This window comes from Schistocerca americana, chromosome 8 (assembly GCF_021461395.2).
Source record: "Schistocerca americana isolate TAMUIC-IGC-003095 chromosome 8, iqSchAmer2.1, whole genome shotgun sequence".
Classification (NCBI taxonomy): Eukaryota; Metazoa; Arthropoda; class Insecta; order Orthoptera; family Acrididae; genus Schistocerca; species Schistocerca americana.
The window spans coordinates 20,985,911-21,003,997 of NC_060126.1; positions in this window are offsets into that span (position 1 = coordinate 20,985,911).

Here is an 18,087-nt window from a genome sequence, read left to right on the forward strand (position 1 = left end):
ATTCAAAGGACGCGACATGGGCTAAAATTCCGGCACTCCGACGGAAACGTCGGGCCTGTGGATGTCGACCATGCAGGACTTGGCCTTCGGACGATCCGCATATTCGAACTGCCTTTCGAGGTGAACTAAGATGAAGTCATCGCGGCGCTATGCCCGTTCGGAAAAGTCCAGAGCCACGTAGCCGAGACATGGGCACAGTTTACGACGTATCCGGTGCTTAATGGTGTGAGACAAGTCCGAATCGATCTCAAACGGCACGTTCCATCGTACATTTCAATCGGCGGCTGCCGTGCGGTGGTCATTTACGACGGACAACCTCGAACATGTTCCGGTTGTGGCAAAGAAGGCCACGTCCGTAATGAACGCCTGCAACACCGCATCACACAACTAAGGCCCGACGATACGAACACCGACAGAACCACGACCACCCTTCCAGTCACCTATGCGGCGACACTGCACGTCCAGCCCTCACAAGGCGCCGTTCATGAGCGTCTCTCTGGTCTGTTACACCCGGAGGCGTCCCAGCACCTTGACACCGGCGATGCCGCCCGTGAACATGTCCAACAGCCGGACACACCCACGCTAGAAGATCACAAGGATACCAATGAGAGTGTTCTGGAGAATGAAGACCGCATCATAGCACCCGCGGCTTTTGTACCGGAACGACGTGAATCTCTTCTTTCCTCAGACACCGAAACTCATTGCCGAAAGCAGAAGTAGCCCAAACGACGAAAAACACGCCGCAAGACATCAGACTCGACCATTGACCCCCCTCCGCAGGACGAAGAGATGCCACATCACTCCGACGGAGAAAACGATAACACTTTCTCCCCTGCCACGGAGACGAGTCATCCACAAGACGGTGAACCGTCCAACAGAGATCGTGCGCAAGCCCCGCTCCCAGAAGCCATGGAACATAGCACGCCTGCTGTCACCGACGCCATTGAGCCGACTCGGCCAGCGCTGCCACATCTCGCCGATGTCAAACCTGTCGGACACCTTTCATGGGCGGATGACACGGATTTCCCACCTCCATCTGATGCGGAAATGAGATCTGTTTCTCCGTTAGACCAACACTAAAATGGGTGAAGTTTCTACGGCGACTCCTGCGACTTCTATGGACTTCCAGCATCCACCACAACAATCTTCACCAGCTACGAACCTATCGGCAGCACGGATCTCCCATCAGGCGTACCGAATAGCTACTATCAATACTAATAATATCGGCTCCCACGCTAAACTTCAACTGCTCCGTGACACGCTAAGAGCAGCGGACATCGACATCGCCCTGTTACAAGAACTGAGGACAGCTGCTTGGACTGGGTGTTATGGATATGAGACGTATGCCGCCCCTGCAGCTATGGAACACTCAGGCGCAGCCATCCTCCTCCGAGAAGGAATTGCAGTTTCCGATGTCGCATACCTCCCAACAGCGCGAGGGGTGGCCATAACAGTTGAAGGACTCAAAATCATAAATCTCTACGCCCCATCGGGCACTGATAAACGGAGGGATCGCTCCCAGTTCTACGCAGAAGATATCACGCCTTTATTCCTCGGTCGATACGATCATCTCATCGTAGGTGGAGATCTCAACTGTGTTCTCGAGCGCACAGACCAATACCCCCATTTCACCACATGTCCCGAACTTCGCTTCCTTCGTCTCCTCGACACTTGGCGAGTGGTACACGGCGACAGCCCGGGATATACACACATCACGAGCCACTCTGCCAGCCGACTTGCTAGAATATACATCTCTAACGCTCCTCGACGCGGAACGTTGGCCGTCTGCCTTTTCGGATAATGACATCTATATTTGTACCATGAACCTACGTCGACAATCTATATGGCGCAGTGCAGGACCTTGGAAACTCAATGCCGCGCTACTGCGGGACCCTGAATGTCGACAACAGGTCACCGACACGTGGCACACCTGTGTTCAACGCATTATGCGTTACGAGACCACACTGCAGTGGTGGTTGCTGTGCGCCAAACCGGCCATCCGACGCACATTGACACACTATGCCAGAGCCAAAGCCAGGTGGAATCACCATACAACTGATTTTTACTATAGCGCTCTACGTGAACTCATGGATCATCCCCCATCCCTGGATCGCCTCAAAGAAGCTCAACGCATCAAGGCAAAGATTTTATCCTTGACCAGATGCCATCTAGAGGGAGCCATTGTACGAGCCCGCAGCCAAGACAGGATTAACGGTGAAGAACCTTCTATGCATTATATTGTTCAAAATGTTCGTCGACGCCGACAGGCTTTAATGACAACTTTAGACTTACCTGATGGACGACGGCTGACTTCGCAAGCTACCATTGGGGATGCATTCACAACGCACTATAGACTTTTCTATCAAGAAGTACCTGCCGGTGCAGAGGCCATTGCTGAGTTTGCCCAGGAGACACTTGGTACTCTCAACGCAGCAGCTGCAACCCTCCTGACTGCTGAAGTGACCACCGACGACGTCCAAGGCGCTGTGGTCAAGGGGTCTCTGAATCGATCTCCCGGCCCGGATGGTTTACCTCTCGAATTTTACAGAACCTTCCAAGATTTAATGATGCCACGATGGAGGGACATGTACTGGGAACTTCTGTCCGGCGCGGCGAACCCGCCACCAATGTTCATGGAAGGCTTACTTGTACCAGTCCCGAAACCCGCAGGAGCAACACGGCTCGACAGTTATCGGCCGATCACGTTACTCAATTCGGACTTCAAGATTTTCACACGCCTTCTAGCAGTGCGACTCAAACGTGTCTTACGGGACATTATTTCCCACGAACAAATTTCATTAGGCGGCGATCGTAATATACAGACAGCCCTCAGTGAATATCGAGATGTGATCGCTGTGGCAACACACTTGCGACTGCCAGGCGCTTTAATCTCCATCGGCTTCAAACAAGCGTTTGACCGCGTCAATCATGCATTCCTCAACGCAGTGATGGACCGAATGGCAATTCCCCCGACGTTCACGCAAGTGATTATGCGGCTCCTTCGTGGAGCAACGTCCAGACTTCTCGTCAACGGCAGACTTACAGAACCTATACGGACTGAACGCTCAGTACGGCAGGGTTGCCCTTTGTCGACGGTGCTTTATGCCATTGCGATGGAACAACTCATTTGCGGATTACGGCAACGTTTGACAGGTATTCCACTCCGGGATCATATGTTCCGCTGCCGAGCTTACGCGGACGACTTGGCCCTCGTCGTACGTTCAGCGGCTGACGTTACAAGCTGCGATGCAGTGGATTACCCGTTACAGTGCAGGGGCAGGGAGCGCTATGAACGTGGCAAAATCATGCGCCATGAAGATCGGCCGCGGCCTTCCCGCAGACAGCGTAGTTCCATTTCAACTGGTGGACACCCTTCGTTGTCTCGGATTGGTGTACACGCGAGACATTCGCCGCATCTCGGCGATCAATTTTCGAGCGCTGCTGCAACGCATCCGGGCCAACATACAAAATCACATACTACGCCCGCTGAATATGTGCCAGAGAGTCACCTTCGTCAATACCCTTCTGGCAGCTCGGACACCCTATATAGCGCAGATTCTGCCCATCACTGCGACAATGGCGGCCAGGTTACAGGTGGCATTCGGCTATTTCATTTGTTCTGGAAGCTCTCACCTTACCGAAGCGGGATGATGGCCTCAGTCTGGTTAATGTGAGAGCCAGGACTACGGCACTTTACACCAATACTATGCTCCGGTTATGGAAAAGCCAAAATGCTAGTGTTGTGTCTAGACAAGACAGCCTAGACACAATGAGAGGAAGCCGAAAGGCACGCGCTACGCTCACGCAGATGGGCGTGAGGTCTGAAACAGGATACGTAATGAATGCTATAAAGAAAAGTACGTAGCTTCTGGAATACTTAACTTTAATCCATCCTTTTGGTACATCTGGAGATTGTGGCGATACAAGTGAGACTCTTTAGATACATGCAATGTTACTAATGGCGTCTTGCTAGGTCGTAGCCATTGACTTAGCTGAAGGCTATTCTAACTATCGGCTCGGCAAAGGAGCGAGGCTTCGTCAGTATAGTCGCTAGCTACGTCGTCCGTACAACTGGGGCGAGTGCTAGTCCATATCTCGAGACCTGCCTTGTGGTGGCGCTCGGTCTGCGATCTCACAGTGGTGACACGCGGGTCCGACATGTACTAATGGACCGCGGCCGATTTAAAACTACCACCTAGCAAGTGTGGTGTCTGGCGGTGACACCACAGCTAGTTTTACTGGAATGTTGACCACCGAGCTCGCACCTGTTTCGAGACGCCCACCGACGTCTTTGGCTTACACGCCACCTCCGATGTCACATATCGGCCGCTTCTTTTTGGAGTACAGCTACATATGCACCGAGCTCCCCAGGACCAGGAAGACGACCACCCGCGACATCTACCGCCTTCTCCGAAAGTCTCCACCCCGCAACCCCGTCGAAACACGTCACCCCCAGGTTTCATGGCCCACAGTTTGGAAAACGATCCACCAACCATATCACACCACTGACACCACCTCTATGTGGTACCTTCTCGTCAACGGCAAGTATACTACAAGACAGAAACTGCATCGCATCGCACTGGTGGACTCACCCCTGTGCCTCAAGTGCAATGTCGAAGATACAGATTTACATCGTTTTGAGTGTGGGCCAGCAGCAGCTGTCTGGACCCTCGTACAGAAGATTGTGGCTTTCTACCTTCGAGTACCACCACATCACGTTTCTCCCACTATGATGATATATCCCGACACGACCTACTTTCCATCGGCTAAGTGGCACGCCATCACATGGATCAGTGGCATGGCTGTCAACTTCCGGGACGACATCGTCGATCCGGCGGACTTTTGGACACGCCTCCAAGTACATCACCACACCCTTCGCCGGCATCGACACTATCGGGCCACTTTCGCGAACTATTTACAGAGCATTTTTACAAATCCGCCTCAAAGCTGGAATCTCAACGAACCGTGCCAGCCAAGACTGGACGATCCCACGTACCCCTTCAATGGTCAATGATAGAATGCATTTTGTTCTGATGGCGCGCCAAAGTGGAGCATGGCGCGGAAAGTATTCCTATTTTATTTCACTTCTCTTTTCTCCTCCTCTTCTAAGTTTTTTTTTCTCCTTACACATGTTTATCGTTTTCACACATAGCTCTCTATCTGCAGCCTATTTGTTTACTTTCTCTTGTGCTCCCAAAAAAAAAAAAAAAAAAAATTGCTGCTGATGGTGAGACTGTATACTCATTTATGTTAACAAAAAACATAAAAATACAAAAGAAGGCCGTTGCGGAAATATAGCTACCTTTTATGTTTTACGTTTTCAAAGGATATTGTGTTATTTATGAAGAACGTCATCTTTTATTTTCATACCTAAGAGGTTTTTATTTTTTTCTTAAAAAAAAAATAAGTAGAGCACTTATAAAAAAAAAGTCCCATAGTGCTCAGAGCCATTTTCTGACTAATGGCGGTACTGACTTTAAAGAAATACATTATGACTGTGGCCCCGCATTATCAAACAATTATCAGATGATACAATTGCTAAAAAAAGCAAAAAAAATTAAGAAAAAGATATTTAAAAAAATTAAAAAAGTTGGTAGAGCACTAAAAAAAAAGTTGGTAGAGCACTTGCCCGCGAAAACCGAAGGTCCCGAGTTCGAGTCTCGGTCCGGGACACAGTTTTAATCTGCCAGGAAGTTTCAATAGGCATATATGTATCTGTCATGTTGTATGAATATGTAAAAAATAAAATTCACGTGATGTCAAAGCTGTTTTACGTCTATTATGATGCGCAAACTATTGTCACAATTCTTGATGTTTTACTGACAATATGTATCACAATGAAAATTTTCTGTCAATTTTTCCGAAATAAAATTCAAGGAAGGGAATAACGAGGAAAAGGTTTCTATCTACATCAAAAGAGGCGCTACCAAGCGTATCCATGCAAGCAACTTGCGTAACCTTTGATGTGCCGAACAAAACAGCTTATTATGGAAAAATTTACGTGACCTGGGTCCAATTCTTATTCCTTTCAAAATTCTTCACACTACCCACAACCGGTGCCCTGAGGTTCTGGCACACAGGTTGACAGTTGTAATAAAAAAAAGATATAAATAAGTTAATTAAATATTACTAATTATTATTGACTATGTGTATGAAGACACATTGTTGTAGGGTGTAATACGATTGCGTTATTTAAGAAGTTCTGTGCTTATTTGTATCTTTTGGCCATCGGACTTGGCTTACATTTTAATTGCAGCTGCAAGCGGCGGACTTCGAAAACACCGGCGCTTGTCGTAATCAAGAAAATCCTCCTTATATGTTCTTCTCTTCGCTTCAATAAATAAAAAATACTTTATACTGTTGGTTAATATAATATTATTCACGGACACATATGATAAATAGAGCTCGCAATACTTCATATCTAAAACCGCACATCTTCATTGTCCTTCTCCCTACGAGAGAGCGTAAGAGTGAAAACAAAAAAACTGTGGCAAAAATTGAATGTTTTTTCCTTCAATTGTCTGCGTCTTACCACGCTTTTATAATTAACGTCTTTGCCAACTCTCTGGTTACTCGGTCTTTACTTTTTTTTAAATAAAAACCTTAATTTTACGGCATCCTGGGGGCCCTTTCATCATGTACCTACACACACTTCGGCACTTATTGAAGCACATGCTCTGATAATTCTATCTTGTATATCGTGCAAATAATAAATATTCGCCGAATACGGCGTATCGATGTAAGGTGCCACTGATATGTAAACACCATTCGACGGTTTCTCAATACAACACTAATAAAAGCGGTAAGACTAGTGTCGTCGAATCAAGCGAATGTGAATGATGTATTCCTTCGAAGAACAAGTCGATATGCTTCTCATTTACGGAGAATGCAAACGAAATTCAGTGAGAGCTAGAGACTTATACGGTGAAAGATATCCTCAACGTACTTACCCTACACGTCGTGCATTTAAATATGTGTATGATAAATTGAGAACAACTGGATCTTTAACGCATCGGAAACATATCCGACAAAAGAAAGTTACTAACGAGGAAACAGAGATTGTACTCTTGCCACTGTCGTTCGAGATCCTTGTGTTAGTTCGCGTCAGATCGCAAGGGAATCTGGCATGAGCCAGAGTAGTGTTGTTCGTGTTCTGCATCGCCATAAATATCATCCTTACAATATCAGTCCCCACCAAGAATTAAGGGGTACGAATTGTATGCGTTGCATTGAATTCTGCCTATGAGCTCAACTTCAGATTCAGAGGGATGACATATTTATTAATTTGATTTTATGTACTGACGAGGCTACATTCACGAACCATGGAAATATTAATTTGCGTAACATGCATCATTGGACAACTGAAAATCCATGTCGGCTTCGGCAAGTTGCACACCAAAAACCTTGGTCGGTGAACGTATGGTGTGGATTCTGGAGGACAGAGTTATAGGCCCCTATTTCATCGAAGGAAATCTTAATGGTAGAAAGTGCACCACATTCCTGCGAGAAACATTAGATCTGCTGTTGGAAGAAATACCTTTGGGAACAAGGAGCTGAATGTGTTATCAATACGATGGGTGTCTGGCACATTTTTATCTGATAGCTAGAAATGAGTTGCAGAGAAAATTCCCAAATCGTTGGATTGGACGCCGAGGAGATGTGTCGTGGCCGGCTCGTTCGCCAGACTTGATGTCTCTGGATTTTTTCTTGTGGGTATTGTTAAAAGACACTGTTTATAAAGACATTCCAAGAACACCTCAAGATATGCGAGAGAAAATTATCGGAGCATGTGCTTCGATAAGTGCCGATGTGATAAGGAATGCCATTCTATCCATGCATTCATACCAATGGTCATCACTTCGAACACCTTTTGTAAATGGGCGTTCATGCCACCTGTGTGAGCTTCGTTAATCTTCGAAGACCTTACTGTTACACATCAGTGGATTGATCTCGATACCCGCTATCAGAAAATAAGTACCAAACTATAGCATCCCATTTAAAAAAACAATGTTGACCTTCATATCTCTGAAGCTACCCCACCTGTCAACAACCAACGTCATATTATGGTCCCCGTTGTCTCATGGAACTTTTGTGCCACAAACTTTTCAGCTCCTATCATACTTTCGGAATTATTGTAAGTGGCAATAGTTAGTGACTCACCCCGCATTCTCCTGACGACATTAGATATTTTCCGCGAGGTCGGTAGGTCATTCACCGCAGCCGAAGGTCGCCAGTCATCTCCTCCCCCACACGCACTGTCCTGATACATGACCAGAACACTCTCAGCAGACCCAGGTCACTGCCTCAACTGCTGCACAAAGGCTGCGTCGGTTCCCCTCGACAAAAATGCGTTACTGTTTCTGGTACCGACCTGCTTGCTTGCTTTCTACGCCGATCTCCAGACTCTGGAATAACAAGAACATACGTATTTTCATATGGTTTGCCAGAATATCGCACCATTTTAGCGATACTTCTCTATATGAAGCTCATAGCAGTATGCGACCAATCGCTAGCACACTATAATTCCACAAATATAGACTGGAAATTATTTCTCTATAAACCGGTGCAGAGTGCTGTAAACCACTGAGTAACTAGAAGCGTATCCCGTGTGCGAAGATCTTTGCGTGAAAACTCGAAAAAAAATGGAGCAAACTGATATTTCCACTCGCGAATACCGATGTCAGTGATATATCAGATTCCAAATCATCCTTATAATTTACAAAGTCAAATAAGGTGTTTCTTATGTCTAGAGAACCAGAAAACGTGTCTTCCACCCGTCTTTCACCTGCCAGATGCGCGCACCACAATCGGTATTCTCTCAACCAGAAGGCACGGGACACCACAGTGGCGCAACTCGACGTGGAATGCACACAAGTCCCCTGCACAAATACTGAGCCATGCTGCCTCTGTAGCTGGCCGTAATTGCGAAAGTGCTTGCGGTGCAGGATTTTCTGCCCGAACTGACCTCTCGATTATGTTTCATAAATGTTCGATGGAATCCATGTCGGGCGATCTGGGTGGCCAAATCATTCGCTCGAATTGTCCAGAATGTTCATCAAACCAATGACGAACAACTTTGGCACAGTAACACGACATCGTAGTTTGCTAAGATGTGGTCAATTAATGGCTGCAAATAATCTGCGAGTAGCCCAGTGGTTCACATCCTTCTCGGACCAATACCCCTAACTGCAGTCAGACATTAGCTAGTACCACCGCCCTCCCTCGTCCCTACGGTCTATTGCTGCCCCCCTCCCCCCCCCCCCCCTCCCGCACATCATCATCAACTTTAGCACCTAAATAAACTGTAGAATAAAAGACCTTTCTTAGATGACTTTTATTTTTTAGATGACGAAAGATAAATTATATTTAGTTGGTGGTCAATGCCCTCACTGTGGATAGCTAGCTTTCTTCTCTGAGAAGAAGCTGTGGGTAGCACTTGATAGACACTTGTTACAAAACACGCATCCCCAGCAAAACTCGTCTCCATTGCGCCACTTGCCCGACCTGCACACTGCAATACCATTTAAAATGAAACAGGTTAAGATATGTGCACTACACTTGCTGTTTATAAGTCACTTGATTCTTGCACTCCTTACTTCTTTACTGGCAGAAATTGGACGATTTCAGGCTGTTAATACTTTGCTTCTAACTACTCTAATAAATAATACTAATATAATCACTATAGAGTCTTACAAATTGCGATAATAGAGATGGTCTTTCGACCCAGTGCTGTGACTGAAACAAAGTGGAATCGGTTGCTTTTCATCCCCTCATTTTATTCCTTAAAGGACATTTGTTTTTATCCTGTCAGTTTACACGTCAGGAGGTAATTACCCCCAGGTTAGGAACCACCGAAGCAGCCGAACACAACCGTTTCCAGTAAATGGTCGGCTCAGTGGGACCAAAGGACCCAGCCCACACCATTCTGGAGCCACGACGATGTTGCACAGTGCCTTTTTGACGACCTGGGTCAATGGGTCAGAAGAGTCTGCACCAGACTCGAACGCTGCCATCATCTCTTACCAACTGAAGTCGGGACTCATCTGACCAGGCCTCGGTTTTCCAGTTGTCTAGGGTCCAACCTACATAGTCACGAGCCCAGGAGAAGCGCTGCTGGCGATGTCGTGCTGTTTCCAAAGCCACTCGCGTCGGTCGTCTGCTGCCTCAGCCCATTAACGCCAGATTTCGCTGCGCTGACCTAACGGATACGTTCATTGTAGGTTGTACTGTGTCAAATGTTTGACATGTGTTTCTGGTCTACTTGTCGCCTCCACGTGTTTGCCAAGTTACGTATTTAATCGTAAATTATGAAGGAAATTATTTTGAAATTGTATGCGATTAATTGTGTATACATTTATACCAAAATCTGTTGTACGGATTGAGTACGAGGAAGGCTGCTTCAAAAAAAGAAAAGAGAACAATAGACGCAGAGGGAAAGGGCGGTATCCAGAGATCATCTGCTGGCGCTGCTGTCTGCCCGCTACAAGACTCACCATTCAACACATGAAGTGAGTGTTGGAAAACTGCAGTGTCGACCATTGTATGGTTCCTAACGTAATCGACAATAAGAGATAGTTCTTTCTTGACCATTGCACACTACACATCGTCCTGTGGAGAGGACGTAGAACAACAGTTTTTTCAGGGGCGGTAAGTCTAACTACGAGTACGGAGGTTGTGGTTAGCACGCTAGGCACGAATTTGTCTATTGCGAACTTTCTCCGCTACCAAGAGGACAGATTCCTTTTATTTATAATCGAGAATGTTGGTGCATGATAGCTCATGCTATAGCTGGGAAGATCTTTTTAAGCGTTGAAATCAAACTGAGTGTTTTCCTTAATTTAATGGTTGTTGGTGATTTGGGTTACTCGAGCGAGGTGACGCCCCGTGGTGTGTCAGTGGCCACTGTATTTGGTATAACAGTCCCTAGCCATGAGTAAACCAGGAAACTTTATGATGAAAGATTGCAGAAAGCGCTGAAGAGTGAGTGGTACAGCGGTGGTCTCCCTAGCTGTGATAATGAATTTCCCGTGAAATTTGGAACCAAAGTAGGGAACTGCGTGTCTCCGTGCTGTAATTTGGCGAGTGATGCAGTGACGAGTGACCGTTTGTAACTTTGTGACGTCAGTAGTTGGATTCGCGATCTGTCAACGCCTCAAGTGGCTTAGCTTTGTCAATGAATTTTCTTAAGGTTAGTGTAACGCGGCGGTAGGGTTCTTGTTTTATTTTTGTTGTTCCTTCGAATCAGTTAGAGAGAATTAAATTGATTTGCTGGCATTCGGTCACTACCTCTTGCAGAAGGTGTAAAATACTGAATTTAACTGACAAAAATAAAGTAAAACCAAAAAATAAGACCTTGTAGAAATCAGAAAGCACATTTCAGTGTTTCTTATTTCAGCCTATAAGTTTTAAGGCAGTTACAGTGATATCTTCCAAATGCGTTTGGCATAAGGTGTCACATTACAAATAAGTTTGCGTGATTCCTTTAATTACCATTAATGGACTCGCATGTAGAAAATCGAATATTTTGAGAAATACGAGAACCAGATTTTGTACAACAATTAATCCGGAATAAGGAAATAAATTGATTTATGTAATTTTTATAACACATACTCAGAGTTCAGAGATAGTATTGGCATAAATAAATTGAATTAGGGAAATATACTGTTAACGTTGCTAATACGAAGAAAGGCAACGAGATAATTTTGATTCACAGAAGCTGAGCATTTATACGAAGTATTCGAGCTACTTAGCGTTATACACTCCTGGAAATGGAAAAAAGAACACATTGACACCGGTCTGTCAGACCCACCATACTTGCTCCGGACACTGCGAGAGGGCTGTACAAGCAATGATCACACGCACGGCACAGCGGACACACCAGGAACCGCGGTGTTGGCCGTCGAATGGCGCTAGCTGCGCAGCATTTGTGCACCGCCGCCGTCAGTGTCAGCCAATTTGCCGTGGCATACGGAGCTCCATCGCAGTCTTTAACACTGGTAGCATGCCGCGACAGCGTGGACGTGAACCGTATGTGCAGTTGACGGACTTTGAGCGTGGACGTACCGCCGAATTGCTCAACACGTGGGGCGTGAGGTCTCCACAGTACATCGATGTTGTCGCCAGTGGTCGGCGGAAGGTGCACGTACCCGTCGACCTGGGACCGGACCGCAGCGACGCACGGATGCACGTCAAGACCGTAGGATCCTACGCAGTGCCGTAGGGGACCGCACCGCCACTTCCCAGCAAATTAGGGACACTGTTGCTCCTGAGGTATCGGCGAGGACCATTCGCAACTGTCTCCATGAAGCTGGGCTACAGTCCCGCACACCGTTAGGCCGTCTTCCGCTCACGCCCCAACATCGTGCAGCCCGCCTCCAGTGGTGTCGAGACAGGCGTGAATGGAGGGACGAATGGAGACGTGTCGTCTTCAGCGATGAGAGTCGCTTCTGCCTTGGTGCCAATGATGGTCGTATGCGTGTTTGGCGCCGTGCAGGTGAGCGCCACAATCAGGACTGCATACGACCGAGGCACACAGGGCCAACACCCGGCATCATGGTGTGGGGAGCGATCTCCTACACTGGCCGTACACCACTGGTGATCGTCGAGGGGACACTGAATAGTGCACGGTACATCCAAACCGTCATCGAACCCATCGTTCTACCATTCCTAGACCGGCAAGGGAACTTGCTGTTCCAACAGGACAATGGACGTCCGCATGTATCCCGTGCCACCCAACGTGCTCTAGAAGGTGTAAGTCAACTACCCTGGCCAGCAAGATCTCCGGATCTGTCCCCCATTGAGCATGTTTGGGACTGGATGAAGCGTCGTCTCACGCGGTCTGCACGTCCAGCACGAACGCTGGTCCAACTGAGGCGCCAGGTGGAAATGGCATGGCAAGCCGTTCCACAGGACTACATCCAGCATCGCTACGATCGTCTCCATGGGAGAATAGCAGCCTGCATTGCTGCGAAAGGTGGATATACACTGTACTAGTGCCGACATTGTGCATGCTCTGTTGCCTGTGTCTATGTGCCTGTGGTTCTGTCAGTGTGATCATGTGATGTATCTGACCCCAGGAATGTGTCAATAAAGTTTCCCCTTCCTGGGACAATGAATTCACGGTGTTCTTATTTCAATTTCCAGGAGTGTATTACGAAAAGTAATCAATGTACTACAAGGACATATTGGTTTTAACGGGGTAAAGAGTTTACAAGAAAATAATGTCAAGTTCTTTGTATATTAACAACGGAGATTAATGACTTACGAAGTGGTAATCAAAACTCGTCCAGATAATCTGTCTGTGGACTAATAAAGTAGATTCATGTTAAAGGTTTTACGTAACTTTTGAAATGGCAAAAACTGTAGCAGGTTTCAGGATGAATTATTAACAGATGGTATATGTTACCGTGATTATTACTTAGATTAATCATTCATCAAGTGGACGTAATTTTTGAGAATTTAAAACCGTTCATGTATCAGCGATACATTTAGTTCTGTAGTGATAGTTCTATTGCATATTAATAGGTGTAGCGAATTCTGAACGTGCAATTCTAACAAAAATAATCAATAGATTAAGAACTCTCTGCTAAACCCATTTCAGAAACTACAAATAATGTTCTACATATTGGTACCTGAAGTATATCACTTACTCATCCGCGCGTTATTTATTAAAGCACTCAGTGCACATTCTGCGTCTTACTACCATTGAGTGCACCGTGATTATTGTTCTATAATTCCGTCATTAACATCAAAGTACGCTACAACATTAAGTCGCATTAAACGAAAGTCGAAGCTATAAACTTGACTCAACGGGCAGGGCAGCCGGCCACACTCAAACGTCCCACATTGATTTCTGCGGTTATTTCACGCAGGGTTGCTTGTCTGTTAGCACTGAAAACCCAACTGAAATACTGCTGCTCTCACTAGTTAAGCGAAGGCCATCGGCCTCTGCATTGTCCGTGGTGAGAGATAATGCCCGAAATTTGGTATTCTCGGCACAATCTTGACCCTGCAGATCTTGGAATACTGAATTCCCTAACGATTTCCGAAATATATGGCTCAAATGGCTCTGAGCACTATGGGACTTAACATCTGAGGTCATCAGTCACCCTAGAACTTAAAACTACTTAAGCCTAACTAACCTAAGGACATCACACACATCCATGCCCGAGGCAGGATTCGAACTTGCGACCGTAGCAGCCTCGCAGTTCCGGACTGAAGCTCCTACAGCCGCTCGGCTACCGCGGCCGGCCGAAATGTATGTTGCATGAGTCTAGCTTCAAGTACCACTCCACATTCAAAGACTGTTAATGCCCGTCGCGTGTAGACGGTATATGTGCCTTCTGTATATGTGCATACCGCTGTTCCATGTCTTTTTGTCACCTCAATGTGCATTCACAGGAGGGGTCCTGCGTCCACATGTATTCCGTGAATGACATGCCACTTAACATTCTACAAGTAGGATTAGCGCTTTTTGCACGAGATACTAGTATTATAATAAACCCCCTTAGAGAGAAAGCAACAGAATAGATTGTTAATGATATTCTTTAAAGAATTACTAAGTAGTTCTCTGAAAATGTAATCTCCCTAAATTTGGAAGGAACACATTATTTTCACTTCCGTAGAACAAATAGAATCATACCATCAAATGACTTAGCATATTTCAGTAAATACGGTAGAATGCTCGAAACTTTTGGATGTGAATATTGATGAAAATGTGAACTGGAAGAAGCATATTATTGAGCTTCTCAAACAGTTAATTTAAGCTACTTTTGCTCTTTGTATAATTTCTAGTCTTGGAAACATACCATTCAACTTCCTGACATATTTCGCATATTTCCCCTCAATAATGTCTTATGGAATGATAGTCTGAGGTAACTCATCACGTACCAGTAAGAGTAATATACGACGTTCGCCTGCCGTCGTCACGTGGGTACTCTTTCACGGGACTGGGCACTATAACTACGGCGGCGTCACAATGCATACATTCGCTGATGAATCCATCACAATCTGAGCAAAACAGTGAGGTGCATGCCTGCAACACTAGAGGGAAAAATGGCCTTTATTGCCCATTATTAAAGCTACCAGTGGATCGGAAAGGAATTCAGCATACAGCAACAAACATATTTGACGATTTGCTCCATAACAGATAACGCAAAATGTCTAGCAGGAAACAAAGCAAGTTTTAAATCTAACCTAAAAAACATTTCTCGTGGACAACACCTTCTATTCCATAGCCGAATTTTTATTTAAAAACGTAGCCTAAGAAAACCTTTTTATAAGTGTAGTTGTTTGAGTAGGTCTAAAATAGGTACAATTGCGACAGCATGCGTTAGCAATACCTACCATAACGTCGCGCATGAATACGCGACTTTCCAGGGCTCGTATCTCGGGTTCTGTTGTTGATAGAAAGCCGGGGTCAGGTGTTTTGGACAGCACTTGGCCTAGGGGGCATTATTTTGTACACCCGACACAAGGATCATCTTAGTGCTACTATCCTACAGTAAAGGGTCAATTATTTAATATTAGGCACTTCCTCCAGCTTCGGAAAATAGATCAAATCGGTTGGTTCTCTTTGCATCAGATGATTTCTACCGTGCGCCTTAAGGATCTTACGGAGGCACCATTTAGTTCGTGGGTGATTCCTGACAAAGCCAGAAAAAAGTATTTTTCACAATTTTTTCTCCGTCAGCAGCTGATGTGTAAATAATCAACGGCAGCAAATTCCTCAAAATTTAAGGGTATATTCTGTAAGGATTTTTCTAGAGGTGCCATCTTCCGGTTTTGAAACTTCTTTATCCTTTGTCGAGAAACGCTCCAAAAACACGGTTTTTGGGTACAAAAATTGAGCCACCGATTGCAAGACGACTACGTACAGCAAATGGGTGTATTTTACGATATATTCCTAAAATCTCAGTCTCGACAAACCTCGAAAATTTTCTTCACATTTTTCTCCAGTTCTGAGATACAAGTTTACTCTGCCTTGTACGTGTAAGATATGCACGTAAAATTCGGCGTGAGCGAATGCGTTGTTTATACAATGTAGAAAAAATGGTTCAAATGGCTCTGAGCACTAAGGGACTTAACATTTAAGGTCATCAGTCCCCTAGAGCTTAGAACTACTTAAACCTAACTAACCTAACAACATCACACACATCCATGCCCGTGGCAGGACTCGAACCTGCGACCGTAGCAGTCGCGCGGTTCTGGACTGAAACGCCTAGACCCTCTCGGCCACCGCGGCCGGCAATGACGTAGAAATACGCTGTAAAGTGTTCTGGCAACCCCTTGTTGTAGTACTGCAGCACGCGCAAGGTTTTTGGGCATGTACAATACGGTCGATGTGTAAAATGATTTTTGAGTTATTTACATTTTAAAGAAGTAAACTATCAAAATTTTACTAACCTTAAAGTTCTTTGCATATGAGTGACATGCCCTGCTGTACCAAGGAAAAGAAGGGAACAGGCGGAAAAATGTTTTTATTGGAGCACAAGAAAGAGGAATATGCTCCTGTTTAATCTGACTGAAAAGTGGGGTATCAGATGCCTCATTCTACCTTCCTCTGCACCTTTAAAAATGTTCCCATAAATTTTGGCATGAGAATGTCTTCGCGCTTTTTATGCCGATAGAGAAGGAGAGAGTGGGATGGGAAAGAGGTGAAAAAGTAATCAGTACTGGAAGGCAGTAGGTAGTGGTTGTGTTACAGAAAGAACGAAGGACACAGTGGCAGTTTGAGAGGGAGACATGGACACAGTGGCATCGGAACATACCTGACAGTGACAGAACAATGCTAGGAAAAGATTCGAGGAGACATTGCAAGAAGGGAAGCAATAAAGAGAAAGAGAAAGGGAAAGAGAAAGTGAATGTGGGGAAGAGCCGTTGATAATAAGAGACGGAGTATAGGCAATGACAACAAGGAAGAGAGGGAGGGTGACAGTGAGAAGAGACAACAGCAGTAGGAAGGGAGGGATGAGACAGCAGCAGTTAAGAGTGAGTGAGAGAGAGAGAAGGGTAATGAGAGGAAACAGTTGGACAGAACGAAGGGGACAATGGCTGTAACACAGGGGACAGGGACAGAGACAGAGAGACACAAAGAGGTAATGACAGTGACTTGGTGTGAGTGAGTGAGTGAGAGAACGGGAAAATGGGAGTTTATGGGTGTGAGCGGCAGTGGGTGTTAGCGAGTTGTAGTTAGGGGAGCTTGTGGGAGTGAGAGGTGAGCTGCATGTTAAAAGGAGCCCAAGTGTGTTCGCATGCCACAGTTTTTTACGAAAATTTGTAAAGGTACTGAGGAAAGTAGAATGAGGCAACAACTGGTACCAAGCTTTCCAGTCAGAGTGTTTTAAATAAACCGGAACATATTCGATTTTTTTGTGCTCAGGTAGGAGCAGTTTTCCGGTGCTGTTCCATCATTAATGTTAACGCTAATCGTGTACATGTATCGTGTAATCTAACTCGTTCCACGTCATTTCGATAAAGGAGACGTTCATATGATCTGTGAGACACGCGACGAACTAACAGTGGCTACGCTTCCTCGGGCTTCCCAGACTCCTCTTGCCTGACAGATAACAATTTCTTACTGTGTTTGGTGGTCTGAAGCTGTTCGTCCTGTCGAGCTGCTCACTTCCTTTTTAAAGTCGATTTTTCTTAGTCTCTCTGCTCTGACACAGCCTTTCAGAGTCCTCTTTTCAGTTGGCTTGACTCTACTGCGTGAACAGCGAAAAGCAAGAAAAAGTTTCGTAACGATTAAAAGTGATGTGTGATCTTTGTTGGATGTAGCTCAGTGCTCTCGAAAATTTGATTAATGTTGAGTAACACAGTTGCTACCTTCGTTACTTCTCTTAAAATGTCAAACTTTTAACGTGATATTGTAGCTATTAACGAGTAGATCATGACACCATTTTAAATTTATAAATTCGGTTAATAATCTTATCAAATAATGAAAATACACTGACAGAAAGAAAATCGCAGCAACAAAAAGTAATTAATGTAGAGTACAGAAATTTCGGCAATGCATCTGTCTGGGTAACATAGTTAAGAGAATACCGTTACAACATCACAGGTGAATGTAAGCGCGAGAAAATCCAT